The 12,197-nt window shown below is 40.1% G+C and overlaps 1 protein-coding gene across 3 annotated transcripts in view; it reads left to right on the top strand.

Moving 5' to 3' along the window:
• btbd10 (BTB domain containing 10) overlaps nucleotides 1–12,197 on the top strand; it is a 41,217-nt gene that overhangs the window by 378 nt on the left and 28,642 nt on the right. The window contains exon 2 of one of the 3 annotated variants that reach the window (XM_062967716.1): nucleotides 8,307–8,417. The exons of the other annotated variants lie outside the window; for them this stretch is intronic. The gene's annotated coding sequence lies outside the window, so the exon portion shown is untranslated. The remainder of the gene's footprint in view (nucleotides 1–8,306; nucleotides 8,418–12,197) is intronic. 3 annotated transcript variants of the gene reach the window in all.

The raw sequence follows: 12,197 nt of genomic DNA, 5'->3' as shown, positions 1-12,197 counted from the left end.
GGGAACCATGGAAGGTACGTGACGCGTGTATGGGAGAGTACACGAGAGACCACACGATGGAGGTACGTGAGAACATGTAGAGCAGGCCTGGGCCAACTTGGGCCGTCCTGGTGTTTTGGACTTCAACTCCCACCATTCCTAACAGCCTCAGGCCCCTTCCTTCCCCCCCACAGCCGCTTAAGCGGCTGTGGGGGGGGGGGGAGGAAAGGGCCTGAGGCTGTTAGGAATGGTGGGAATTGAAGTCCAAAACACCAGGAGGACCCAAGTTTGCCCATGCCTGATGTAGAGGCAGGGTGATGCGTGTATTCCAGAGGGTGCGCGACGTGTATCCGTGAGAACATCGGGAGCGCGTTCGATTAATTGATAAGAGGGTTGATATATGCCAGATAAATGTAGTGTCAGCCAAGCTTTGAAGCTGCAAGGCCATTCAATGCTAATCAAGGTGATCAATTGTAACATTCACCCTTGCCTCAAACAGACAAGTTCTTTCTTCCAACCTGGGCTTTCCACAGACATACAAACCCCACTCGCCTAGTTTCGAACAGACCTCACAACCTCTGAGGATGCCAGCCATAGATGTGAGCGAAAGGTCAGGAGAGAATGCTTCTGGCCATACATCCCGGAAAACTCACAGCAACCCAATGTAGTGTCTGCTTACTCGAGAGCTGCTATTAAAAATACATCTAATTCATACTTAACTGCAGATATGGGCCAACCTGGGCCCTCCAGGTGTTATGGACTTCAACTCCCACCATTCCTAACAGCCTCAGGCTTAAGCGGCTGAGGAGGGAAAGCAAGGGGCCTGAGGCTGTTAGGAATGGTGGGAGTTGAAGTCCAAAACAACCTTGAGGGCCCAAGTTTGCCCATGCCTTCTTTACTGTTGCACTTGCCTTGCCTAGCACTTTATAGTTGGCCTTTCCGACTCTGAAGCCCTGATCATTATAGCTGGCCCTGCTGATGGAGCATTTTGTAACTGATTTTTTAAAAAAATTGTGGTTGTTTTGAATTGTGTGTTCTTGTTTCATGTCTATTATTTTTTATTATGTTTAATTTGTTGTATGGTTTCTTTGCTATGTTGGAAACCTCCCTGAGTCCTCTTGAGAAGAGAGGGCGGTATATAAATAAAGTTTTATTATTAGTATTATTAGTATTATACTGTCATTCATGAACTCTGTTTTGACTTGATGTTAATTAAAAGCAAATAAAAGACAAGCTTAGTGTAACATAAATTTACTATATTATAAAAACTACTGAACTATAAAATTGATTTTACTTCATTTTTAATTTTGATTGAAAATAGTGTGTATATATATATATATATATAATAGTGCGTGTATATATATATATATATATGTGTGTGTGTGTGTGTGTGTATATGTATGTGTGTATATATACACACACACACACACACACATACATACTGCTGGTTGCTTGAGAGCTGGTTGCTTGCCTTCCGTTTAACTGGCAGTGTCCTGTACCAAAACACCTGGAGCATTAAAAACAAAAGGGAGCAAAAAAATATTGGCAGAATGACATCCAGGAAGATCAGTATTCGATTCCCTGGAAACAGATAAAGGGCATTCTGCTTTAGCATCTTTAAAAAGGCCTTCTGTGAATTTAAACACAAGAGTACATTCGTGTCCAAAGTTCTTAAATGGAAATCAGCTTAAGAATAGTGAGTTTAATTAAATATCGAAATCATATTTTCATTTCAAAGCCAAGTGAAATGGGTGCTGTAATATCTTCAAAGATTTCTGTACTGATTTACATCTCTCAGATATATATAGGAGAATGAAATGAAAGGCTTTATAAAGGAACTGCCAATCAAACACCCACATAATGTCATATGCTTGGAGAGTGTTTGGCTTCAACTTGATGTTGACATTTGGTGGCCATATGAGTTTCAAAGGCACTTGTGGGCATATAAGTCACACTGTGGTGGCGCAATGGGTTAAACCCTTGTGCCGTCTGTGTTGGCTGAACTGCTGATCTAAAGGTTGGGTTGCTGACCTGAAGGTTGCCGATTCGAATCCGGGAGAAGGGGTGAGCTCCCACCTGTCAGCTCTAGCTTACGTTGATATGAGAGAAACCTCCCAGCAAAGTTGGTAACACACCTGGGCATCTCTGGGCAAGGTCTTTGTAGATGGCCAATTCTCTCACACCAGAAACGACTTGCAGTATGTTCCCAAGTTGCTTCTTACGGCAAATCTGTGAATTTCATGGATTTTTCAAAGGCAAGGAATACTCAGATGCCATTTGCCATTGCCTCCCTATGAATATAGCCTAGAAGAATGGCTCTTTCCTGGGGGTCTCCTTTCGAAATACTAACCAGGCCTGATCATGTGTAGCTTCAAATATTAGACTGGATATAGTACTTTCAGGCTGTTTAGATATGTATATGCATAGAATCCCATACATGCTTTAGTGGTGGCAAGTTCCTTGGAGAGTGACTGGCTGGCAAATGGAAAAACAAATTATAGGAGACGGTTCAAAATTGAATGAATGAATATTAACAAATACTAAGCAAAAGGAGTCAGAGGTTGAACCAGGTGGCATGCATTGGGCAAAAACATGCTGAGAGGGTGTATGTTTTGTTTTTGATATAAGAGCATTTATGGTGCCCATTATGATTTCATCTTTCATGCACATTGCTGGTCATTACAGTTGGCATTGTAGGGCTTGCATTACATGGCTGCTCTTACATGAATGTTGTATCATGAAAAATCTGCCCTCAGCCCCTTTCAGTATCCTGGTACACCCTGAAGGGAAGAGGTACAAGTTGTGAAATTTTGTAGCAGACATTCCAGAATCTGTGACACCCCCCCCCCCCCCCGGCCCTAGAGAAGTGGTTCTCAACCTGTGGGGCCCCAGATGTTTTGGCCTTCAACTCCCAAAAAGCCTAAGAACTTGAGAACCACTGCTCTAGAGGCTGTTGGATTGCAACTTCCACCATCTCTCACCATTTATTTATATACAGTACTTCATTTCTCCCAGATTGGCACTCAAAGCAGTTTACAAGAAAAACATAAAATACAACAAAAACGTATACAATCTACTCTCCTTATCCATGGATTCTACAAGAATGGCCAAGGAGTATCTCACATGCTGCGTGTATTACCACTCCCACTTGTTTGCATCCCTTATTCTCATTTTTAATTTTTTTTGTGTCAGGAGCAACCGGCATTTTTAATATGAATGATTCAACCACCAACAGTTTGAAAACATTAAAAATTTAAAAAGCAAACCTTGAATTGGCTGTTTTATTGATTTTACCATGCCATTGTATGTAATGGAGCTTGTTCATCCATGGATTGAGGTAGAGAGTACATCTTGGAACCAGGTCCCAGCACATACCAAGGGCCCATTTTATAGTTAAAAATACAAAATTAAGTTTAAAATTATATTAAATAACAACAGAATTTAAAAAATTGCTGTTTCTTTCCTTACACATTTAACTAGTTTTGCTGGGGTCAGGTACCACGTGTTCATCATTTTATAAAAAAATTCTCTAAGGTTGTGGCAATAGTCCACATCAAGCCAACGGTCCACATTTCCCCCCATTGATCTAGTTCTGTGTTGTGCCCGATACTTTGTTCTCTATTAGAGATGTGCATGAAAAAATTTCCTTCGTTTTCTTCGTGCTATCGTTTTTTTTTGACCATTGGTCTAAACGAAACAAATGAGGACATTTTCGTAGGAAACAAAAGGCGACATAAAAATGAAATCCGCACAGTCATCGTGCTTGCTTTTATTTGCCTTTTGTTTTGGCCCTGTAACAATAAGCAGGTACTGATAGAGGGCTGATTTCCCATTTCCCATGACATCTGATGTGTACTAATGGGTGTTAATAATAACATTAATATTAATAACAATAGTTATTCTGGGACCATAAGCTGAGTCTGAGAGAGGTCTGCTTCCCCATGACAGCTGATGTGTACCAATGGGTGTTAATAATAATAACAACAATAACAATAGTACTCTGGGGAAGACCCAAATGTTTTAAAAGTTTGTGGGCTAAATGGTGTCGAAATGCCCTTTGTATGTGGCAATTTTCACCCAAAATTTTCTAGCCCAAAAACCAAATCGGGGGGGGGGGGGGGGGCTCGGAAGCCCTCCCACTGCAGCCAACAGTCTGAAAATTTTCATTTTTTTCGTAAGCCAGATGAAAATTCTATCTGTATAGGTGCCCCATTTTCAGAAACAGGGACAAATACAAAACTGATACATAAACAAATGAAACTAAACAAAATGAATAGCTATTCCATACACACCACTACTATCTATGGCTGGAGTTACACTTAAAATGTACCTGTTCCTACTTACATACAAATTCATCTACAGAATCTATCTTGTTCGTAACTTGGGGACTGCCAGTAGTGTCACTCTGCATATATTCTATAGTATGCACCCAAAGGGAAGTTCCTCCCTGCAGATCTTAAAGCTTGGACACCTAGACTGGGCCTAAGTTGTTTAGAGCTTTATAAATCTAAACCTGTTTTTCCTGTGCTGACTAAGATTAATGATAGTTCTTGTCCATTGATAACTGGAAAGCTACAAATTTCCCAGACCTGCCCTGTAGCCCTGAATGCATTTCAGAGCAGTATTATGGGAATCAGTGAAATAGAGATGTGCTTAACAAGTATACAGCATTTGGCATCCGGTGAAATAGTTGGATTATTTCCACACTTTAGAATGGAAATATCCTTTGATAGGAAAAATTCCCATTTTATTTTGTTTCTGAACTGTTATATGAGTTTGGCTAGAGTTCAGATTCTTATTTTTGGAAACCTAAATATCTGTATAGGTTCTACTAGTAGACATTTCTGGGGCTTTGTTTTAGCAAGCAAGTTCAAATCTCTCTCGTTTGTTCAGGAAAGTGTGTTATGAGATTTGGGTCATGAATCATCTACACTGTAATCTGGAGTTCTTTTTAAATCTGGGATGAAAATATTAATAAAGGAGAGTAAGGCTGCATAATGTTTTCCTCTTGTCTTTCCTCTTCTGTCCAATCTATCTAGTATGTATTGGGTTCTGAGTCATTTGTTCAACAAACTTTGTGTCAGTTTTATTTGTATTTCACTATCCTCATCAGGGAGGGGGTAATTTCACTCAATACATCTAGTACCGCTGACATTTATTTAGTGGCTTTCCACCTCTCCACCCTCCACATATTTTAAACGACAGGTGAATCACACCATTTTGTTCCACTTATTGAAACCTTCCATTGAATCTAAAATGGATTCCACCCATTGCTTTTAATGCCATAAGACATCCTTTCACGGTTTTTGACAAAAAATTGGGCTGTATTTTCTGCTTGATAAGCTGTTCAGTACTTGTATACTTATATAATCATGGTCAAGGTCTACAGATCTGGGGATTTTATTTCACAGACTAATGTGTAAAATTTAGCAATAGATTAGATATTTTCAGCTGCCTTTGTTCAAAATAGACAAAGGCAAATGCCTTTAATATTTTTCCTCCCCAAAAGCCTGTATCTTCCTTTATCCCTGTAATCCCTATATCTTCTGGAGATATCCCTGTATCTTCTGGAGTGTATTTTACTAGCAAAGCATTGATGGTTTGTTTATTTGTAAATATTTGTGTACTATTCTTTTAAAATGTCAAAGTGATATACATCATTAAAATACATATGGGACAGAAATACATAGAAAATGTTGTTAGTTACCTTGGGAGAAAGGTGAGGTAAAAATAAATAAAAAATAACATTTGGATTCTTTGGGAGGCCCAAGTAGAAGAGACTTGGGATTACAGGAGAAGCTTGTCCTAAATAAGGGAAGCTTGCTCAAATGTTTTTACATGCACCAAAAACCATAGACAATTAGAACATATTAAATTCAGTGTTGTGGTACCTCTGATAGGAGGTACCACTATACTGAATGTACTGTGTGAAACAACTGTCAAGTGGATGTCCAAGAGTATGTGCAGTACCAGGAGGTCACCTCCAGATAACTTTAAAGACCTAATAGGTCTTTAAGAAAAAACGCATTAGATAACGAGGTCCAAAGTTGTTTAAGGTTTATAAACTAACAGTGAAGCCCTGTAGCAAAAAGGCAGCTAATTCAGTCCTACCAGCAGAAGGATTATATATTGATAGTATCTTACTCTATTTGGTAGCCTTTGGAAATTATTCTGGACTTTTCAGGAGGGAAGCTCTATGGAGCGCAGTGCAGTAACCATCTTTGAAGCAACCAAACTCAGGACTAGTATACCCAATATATCTTTGTCAAAGGATAGCTACAGGTAGCATGCCAGTTTATTCTGACACATGGCAGTCCATGCCACTGGAGGCATTTTGGTCTCTAATGACAAGAATAATCTAGAAATACTTTCATGCTATAAACTTCATCCTTCAGAGGGGTTGCCACCCATCCAGATATCCTGTCTCCCACCGACACAAAGCCTTCAACTTGCTAGTATTTAGGTTCCATCAACTGGCCCTTAATCAAAAGTTGCATGGTTACACCTAATTCAAATGTAACAGGAAAGAGGACTATGTTGCTATCAGTGTTATTGAGAGCACTTGGCTTAAAATATCCTTATGACTTCATGTAGGTAGAAATTACTGGGAACCAGATGTTATTCTATACCCGTATCCTTAGCAAGGGGCTGAGAAACAACTTCCAGTGTTCCTCTGGAATTGTCCTGTGCATAGGGGATGAACCAGATCCTCCAGTTCCTATTTCACTGAACCAGTGCAGAAGAATCTCATAGTTTGATGGTGTCAAAAACCACAAAAAGATCAAGCAAAAGTGTCAAGGCTGTCCTCCTCTATGTCTGTCTTTCAAAAAGGTGTGTATGTATTTTAACTTCTGTAACCCGCTTCAAGCCACAAGGAGAGGTAGATAAGAAATATAATAATAATAATAATAATAATAATAATAATAATAATAATAATAATAATAATAGGGATCGAAAGAAGAGGCCACAGCATATGTGGTTGGATGCATTACTACAAACTCCTGGCCTTCATAAACTGAAACTGATTGCTAACTGAAGGCCAAGACCATTGGATATCTTGGTTGGAAATACTACAGCAACAGCATCAAGTTCACTGTGGAGATGAGAAATTTTATTCTCAGAGTAGTTTCATTATAAATCATTTAGATTTATGATCCTAGTATATTTCAGAACAATATCATTGGTTGGACTGTTGTGAGGGAATACTCTGAAAATGGGGGTGTTTGAGAAGCAAAGGGTTGAACGTATAGTGGGAAGATAATTATACAGAAATGAGGAGGTGGAAGGATAATGAGAATGGGTAGAATTATGTTAATATGAAAACAGGTGGGAACAAACCAACGTAGGGTGATTAGATGTCCTTAAAGAGTTTTCTCTTGTTCTGTTTATTACAACATGCCAAGATCCTTGGACTTGGAATCTATAGAGGAGGGAACTTTTTAGTTAGACTACCATTAGCCCTAGTGGACAAACAGGATGGAGATTTAAATCAGAGTTGCCCATAGAGCAGTGAGTTCCCACATGGTGCAGTTCCAAATAGATGCAATTACAGGTTGAGTCACCCCTATCTGGAAATCCAAAATCCAAAAAACTTTTTAAAAAACCAACCCATCCCTAAACTTTTTTGCAGTCAGCCACCTGCTTCTGCTGAGAGGTGGAAGCAGTGCTCCTACTTTTTTGTCTCCCAGATCCTAATTCTCTCTCTGGCCTTGTGTTCTCATACACAACACAAGTGGTAAATGAATGAGACATGAGGCTGGAGAGAGTGGAAATCATGGGTTTATGTTGTTTTAAAGATCCCCAGTTTTTCTCCAATTTAACACTTCATACATGGATGAGACACAAGGCTGGAGAGAAACCGAGAATCTGAAATAGTGGGATACATATATGCATATGCCGATACAGATATTGCAAAATAAATTCAAAATAAGAGATATGAAGCAATTCTTGTTCCAAACATTTTGAATAAGGGGTACTCAACCTGTGATTATTTAGTGCCCTTTATATTTATGTCGTTTTGCATAATTTTATAAACAAAAGAGAGATGTCTTTACTTATTCTGAAGCCAAATTAAGTTTTACTGTAGCAAAGATAAAGCAATTTCAACAGAAATTGAAGTAAAAAACTATTGGCTAAAAATACAGTAGCAGAAACATATGATATAGAAATGATGTAGAGCAGGAGTTCTCAAACTTTTTCAGCCGTGGAGCCTTTGTTTTTTAAAAATTAAATATATCTTTGTTAAAATAGGCATACAATATATATGTTTGTTGTGTATAATGTTATATTTTCATGCGGTTGATAATTCACTAACATTTTTCTTACAGTATTTTTATTTGAGGAGCCTCTGACATCTGTTTGAATAGGGTGGATAAGAGCACCGTAAATGTTAAGTTGATAATAAATTCCTCTTTGTCTTCAGCCTTATAGGATCCTCTGTAAGTATTTTTATATCTAGTTTAACTTTACTTTTATATCAAAGAGCCCTTTTAGAAGCAAAATTTCTTGTGGAGCCCTAAGAAATATCTATATTATATTATATTGTATTTTATATAATGTACGTACACACACACACATATATCTCAGGCTTGATCAAAATTTTGCCATGCAGAAAAAGCACGATCAAAGCATCCCCAATAGATGGCTCAGATTTGTAATAATAATAATCATCATCATCATCATCATTTAATTACTTATTAATCGCCCTCCATCCACGATGCTCTAGGCGATTTACAAGATAAAACTGTAAAGGATAAAAATACATACATACAAATATTAATAAAATTAACGTAGATTAAAAGCTGTAGTAAAGAGCCAGGTCTTGAGTGCTAGGGTAAAAGGCCCTAACTCACGCATGGCTCTCATATAGGGCGGCAAGGCATTCCATAAGGCAGGGGCAGAAATAGAAAAAGCTCTGCGTCTGGTCCTTTCCAAGTGCACTTCTCTAGGACCCGGTACATAAAGTAAGTCTCGTTGGGATGGTCGTTGCGACCTCCGATGATGGGGGGATAATAGTAATAATAGTAACAGCAGAAACCCCAGTGGCCATCCAGCCCAATCCCCTTCTGCCATGCAGTAAAAGTACAATTAAAGTGCCCTCTGAGCAGTGGGAGGGAAATAGGGTTTTGGAAGCAAGGATGGCGAGGGGGAAAGGATCCGGAAAGTGAGGAAAAAGGTTTTTGGCATCAAGGGATGGGGGAAAGGCTTTTGGCAGCAAGGGAGAATGGAGGAAAGAGGAGGGGAGCATGGAGACTCTCAGTATGCTTCACAGAGCCCCAAGGCTCCATAGAGCACACTTTAAGAACCCTGATCTAGGGGGAGGATTGTCACACATATAGGAATGATACCAGAAATTCTTAGGAGAACAGGAACAGAATACAAATCTTTTAAAGTGGGCAGTAGGATTATTGTAACATTAGTATTGCTCCCTATACAGCATTTCCTGATTCTCAGTATAAAGTGGCTGGAGCCCCCAGATGGCGTAGTGGACTAAGTGACTTGAAGGTTGGGTTGCTGACCTGAAAGCTGCCAGGTTCGAATCCCACCTGGGGAGAGTGCGGTTGAGCTCCCTCTATCAGCTCCAGCTCCATGCGGGGACATGAGAGAAGCCTCCCACAAGGATGGCAAAAACATCCGGGCGTCCCCTGGGCAACATCCTTGCAGACGGCCAATTCTCTCACTCCAGAAGCGACTCAAGTTGCTCCTGACACGGGAAAAAAAAAAGTATAAAGTGGCTGATGAATCAGTATGAAAAACAGATACTGTGGTTGGCACAAAAAGAAAGAATTGGTAAACATTGCCTCTTGTCTCCATTCTCCATCAACATTCTCTGTCCAGAATCTTTGAAACTGATAGATTTCAGCACAGGCTTTTGTGGACTACATGTCATCACTTGCTTAGACTGAAGTATATATTTTAACCTCAAATATACATCTAGATCCCCCTGTCCCAAGTTTCCTTCTTATGCTGAAGCAAACTAACAGGATAATCTCCTCGAAAACTGATATATTGTGCCTTTTTTAATATTGCCTTTAAAGGAAAGACATCAAGATGCTAACAGAATGTTCTGTATATGCCTAGACATACTTGTTAACTTCCTGCATTAGTGCATATACGAGGGTTAAATGAAAAGTAATGCCTCCACCTTCGTTACTTGGGTTTGGATGGGAATATTTTAATAAATCAAACACAGAAATAATCCTTAGAATGTTCTCTTTAACTACCACTATTCACTTTCCCACGTAATCACCAGACAATTGGATACATTTCTGCCAATGACGAACAAGTTTTCTGAAGCCGTCACGGAAGAAGTCGACACTCTGTTTCTGCAGCCAATGTCTCACAGTTCTCTCAACGTCTTCATCAGAAGCATAATGATATCCCCACAGATCTTCTTTCATTATCGGGAACCAATGGAAGTCAGACGGTGTCACGACCCAGGCTACAGAGCACCAATAACCAAACACAGAGGCCAGAATCTATCTAATATCTTTATTAAGGAAATATATAAAGTTAATAAAAGCAAGTGTAGGAAATAGTTCAGAAGTAGACCTTTCAGGAAAGGTCAAAATTAGTCCAAAGAAACGATGTCCAATATGAAATATTAAGGTCCAAAGTTGTAATCCAATAACCGAAACACCCACTTTGCCAAGCAAAGTGAGGGGAGATGACAAGGTTCTTAATCCAAGGAACTTGATGTGATGCTAGGAAGTAAACTTGATTCTTGGAACACAAGGCTTGATACAAGGCAACAAGGAACGAGGAACAAGGACAAGATCCGTAGTAAATACTTGGCAAGGTCCGGGAAGCAAGGCAAGGCTGGAAACGTGAACGAAGGCTTGGAAACGGGAACGAGGCTTGGAAACAGGAACGATGCTTGGAAACGGGAGTAGCGCTGTCCACACACAACCTACTCCAGTTGCTGACGAATTGACTCCGCAAAATTCCTTCAGGGCAAGGAACCTAAATAGAGTCCCGTTTTCCCACCAAAGAACACTTCTCTGGGGAACCAGAACCGAAAGTCAATCTCTGTGTCCAGATGCATGACTCCCTAAAGGTTCTCATGAAAGCAGTCTTAATCAGCTGAATGCCTGGCTGCGATTCTCAGGCTTCTGCGATTAGCTTGTTGAACTCCTTTTTGTTGTTGATAATAACTACGGCGAGAAAATGGGGGAGATTTTGACTCAGGGCTTGTTTGGCAGATTTCTGGAAGACAAACCTCCTGCAGGTGCAAGGGCTCCAGTTCTGGCTGGGAAAGTTCCAATTCTGGCTGAAATGGTGGAAAACCCAAGTTTTCCTCTTCATCTGCCACAACAGCGCTAGGAACGGGACTACATGGCCCATGAGTCATCACAGACGGTGCTAAATCTGGACTGTATGGAGGATGCCGTACGGTGGTGAGATCCAGTCTCTGAAGTTCTGCTGTGGTGGCATGTGAAGTGTGTGGTTTGACATTGTCATGCTGCAGGAAAATATTTCCCGTTTCCTTTCGGACCCTTGTTAGCCTTTGTTTCAAAGTTCGCAGCATTGTGATGTAATACTCTGAATTTATTGTTGCTCCACATTCAAGGAAATCAACATGGATAACACCATCTGCATCCCAGAACACTGTTGCCATGATTTTTCCACCTAAGGGCTGTGCCTTGAATTTCATTTTCTGGGGCAAGTCTTTGTGTTGATATTCCATAGACTGACGCTTCGTTTCCGGGCCGTAATGGTGTACCCACGTTTCATCTTCTGTCACAATTGAATGGAGAAAGGCATCCCCTTCATTCTTGTAACGCAAGAGGAGTTCCTAGCAAATTTCAATCTGTGCTTTCATTTCAGGCATCAGCATCCTGGGTACAAATCGTGCACAGATCTTCCGATAGCCAAGCGAAACAATAATGTGACCCACATGTTCTTGTGATATGCCGATTATGCTTGAAATTTCTCTCTGGGTGATAAGATTGTCCTGAATCAATCTGTCAACCTTTTGCTTGTGAAACTCAGTGGTTGCTGTCACAGGACGTCCAACTCTTTGTTTGTCATGCGAGTCAGATGTTCCCACCTCAACATCTTTAAACTTATTCACCCAACACACAGTACTCACATCAATACAATCATCATAAACAGCTTGCATTCTCTGATGAATCTCCTTTGGGGTGACACCTTCTGCTGTCAAGAATTAAATGACTGCATGTTGCTTAAGTCACATTGACTGACCGTCTGCGCAGGGT

Source organism: Anolis carolinensis, chromosome 1 (assembly GCF_035594765.1).
Source record: "Anolis carolinensis isolate JA03-04 chromosome 1, rAnoCar3.1.pri, whole genome shotgun sequence".
Lineage (NCBI taxonomy): Eukaryota > Metazoa > Chordata > Lepidosauria > Squamata > Dactyloidae > Anolis > Anolis carolinensis.
Note: the sequence above shows the minus strand (reverse complement) of the source record. Positions and strands in the feature narration are given on the sequence as shown.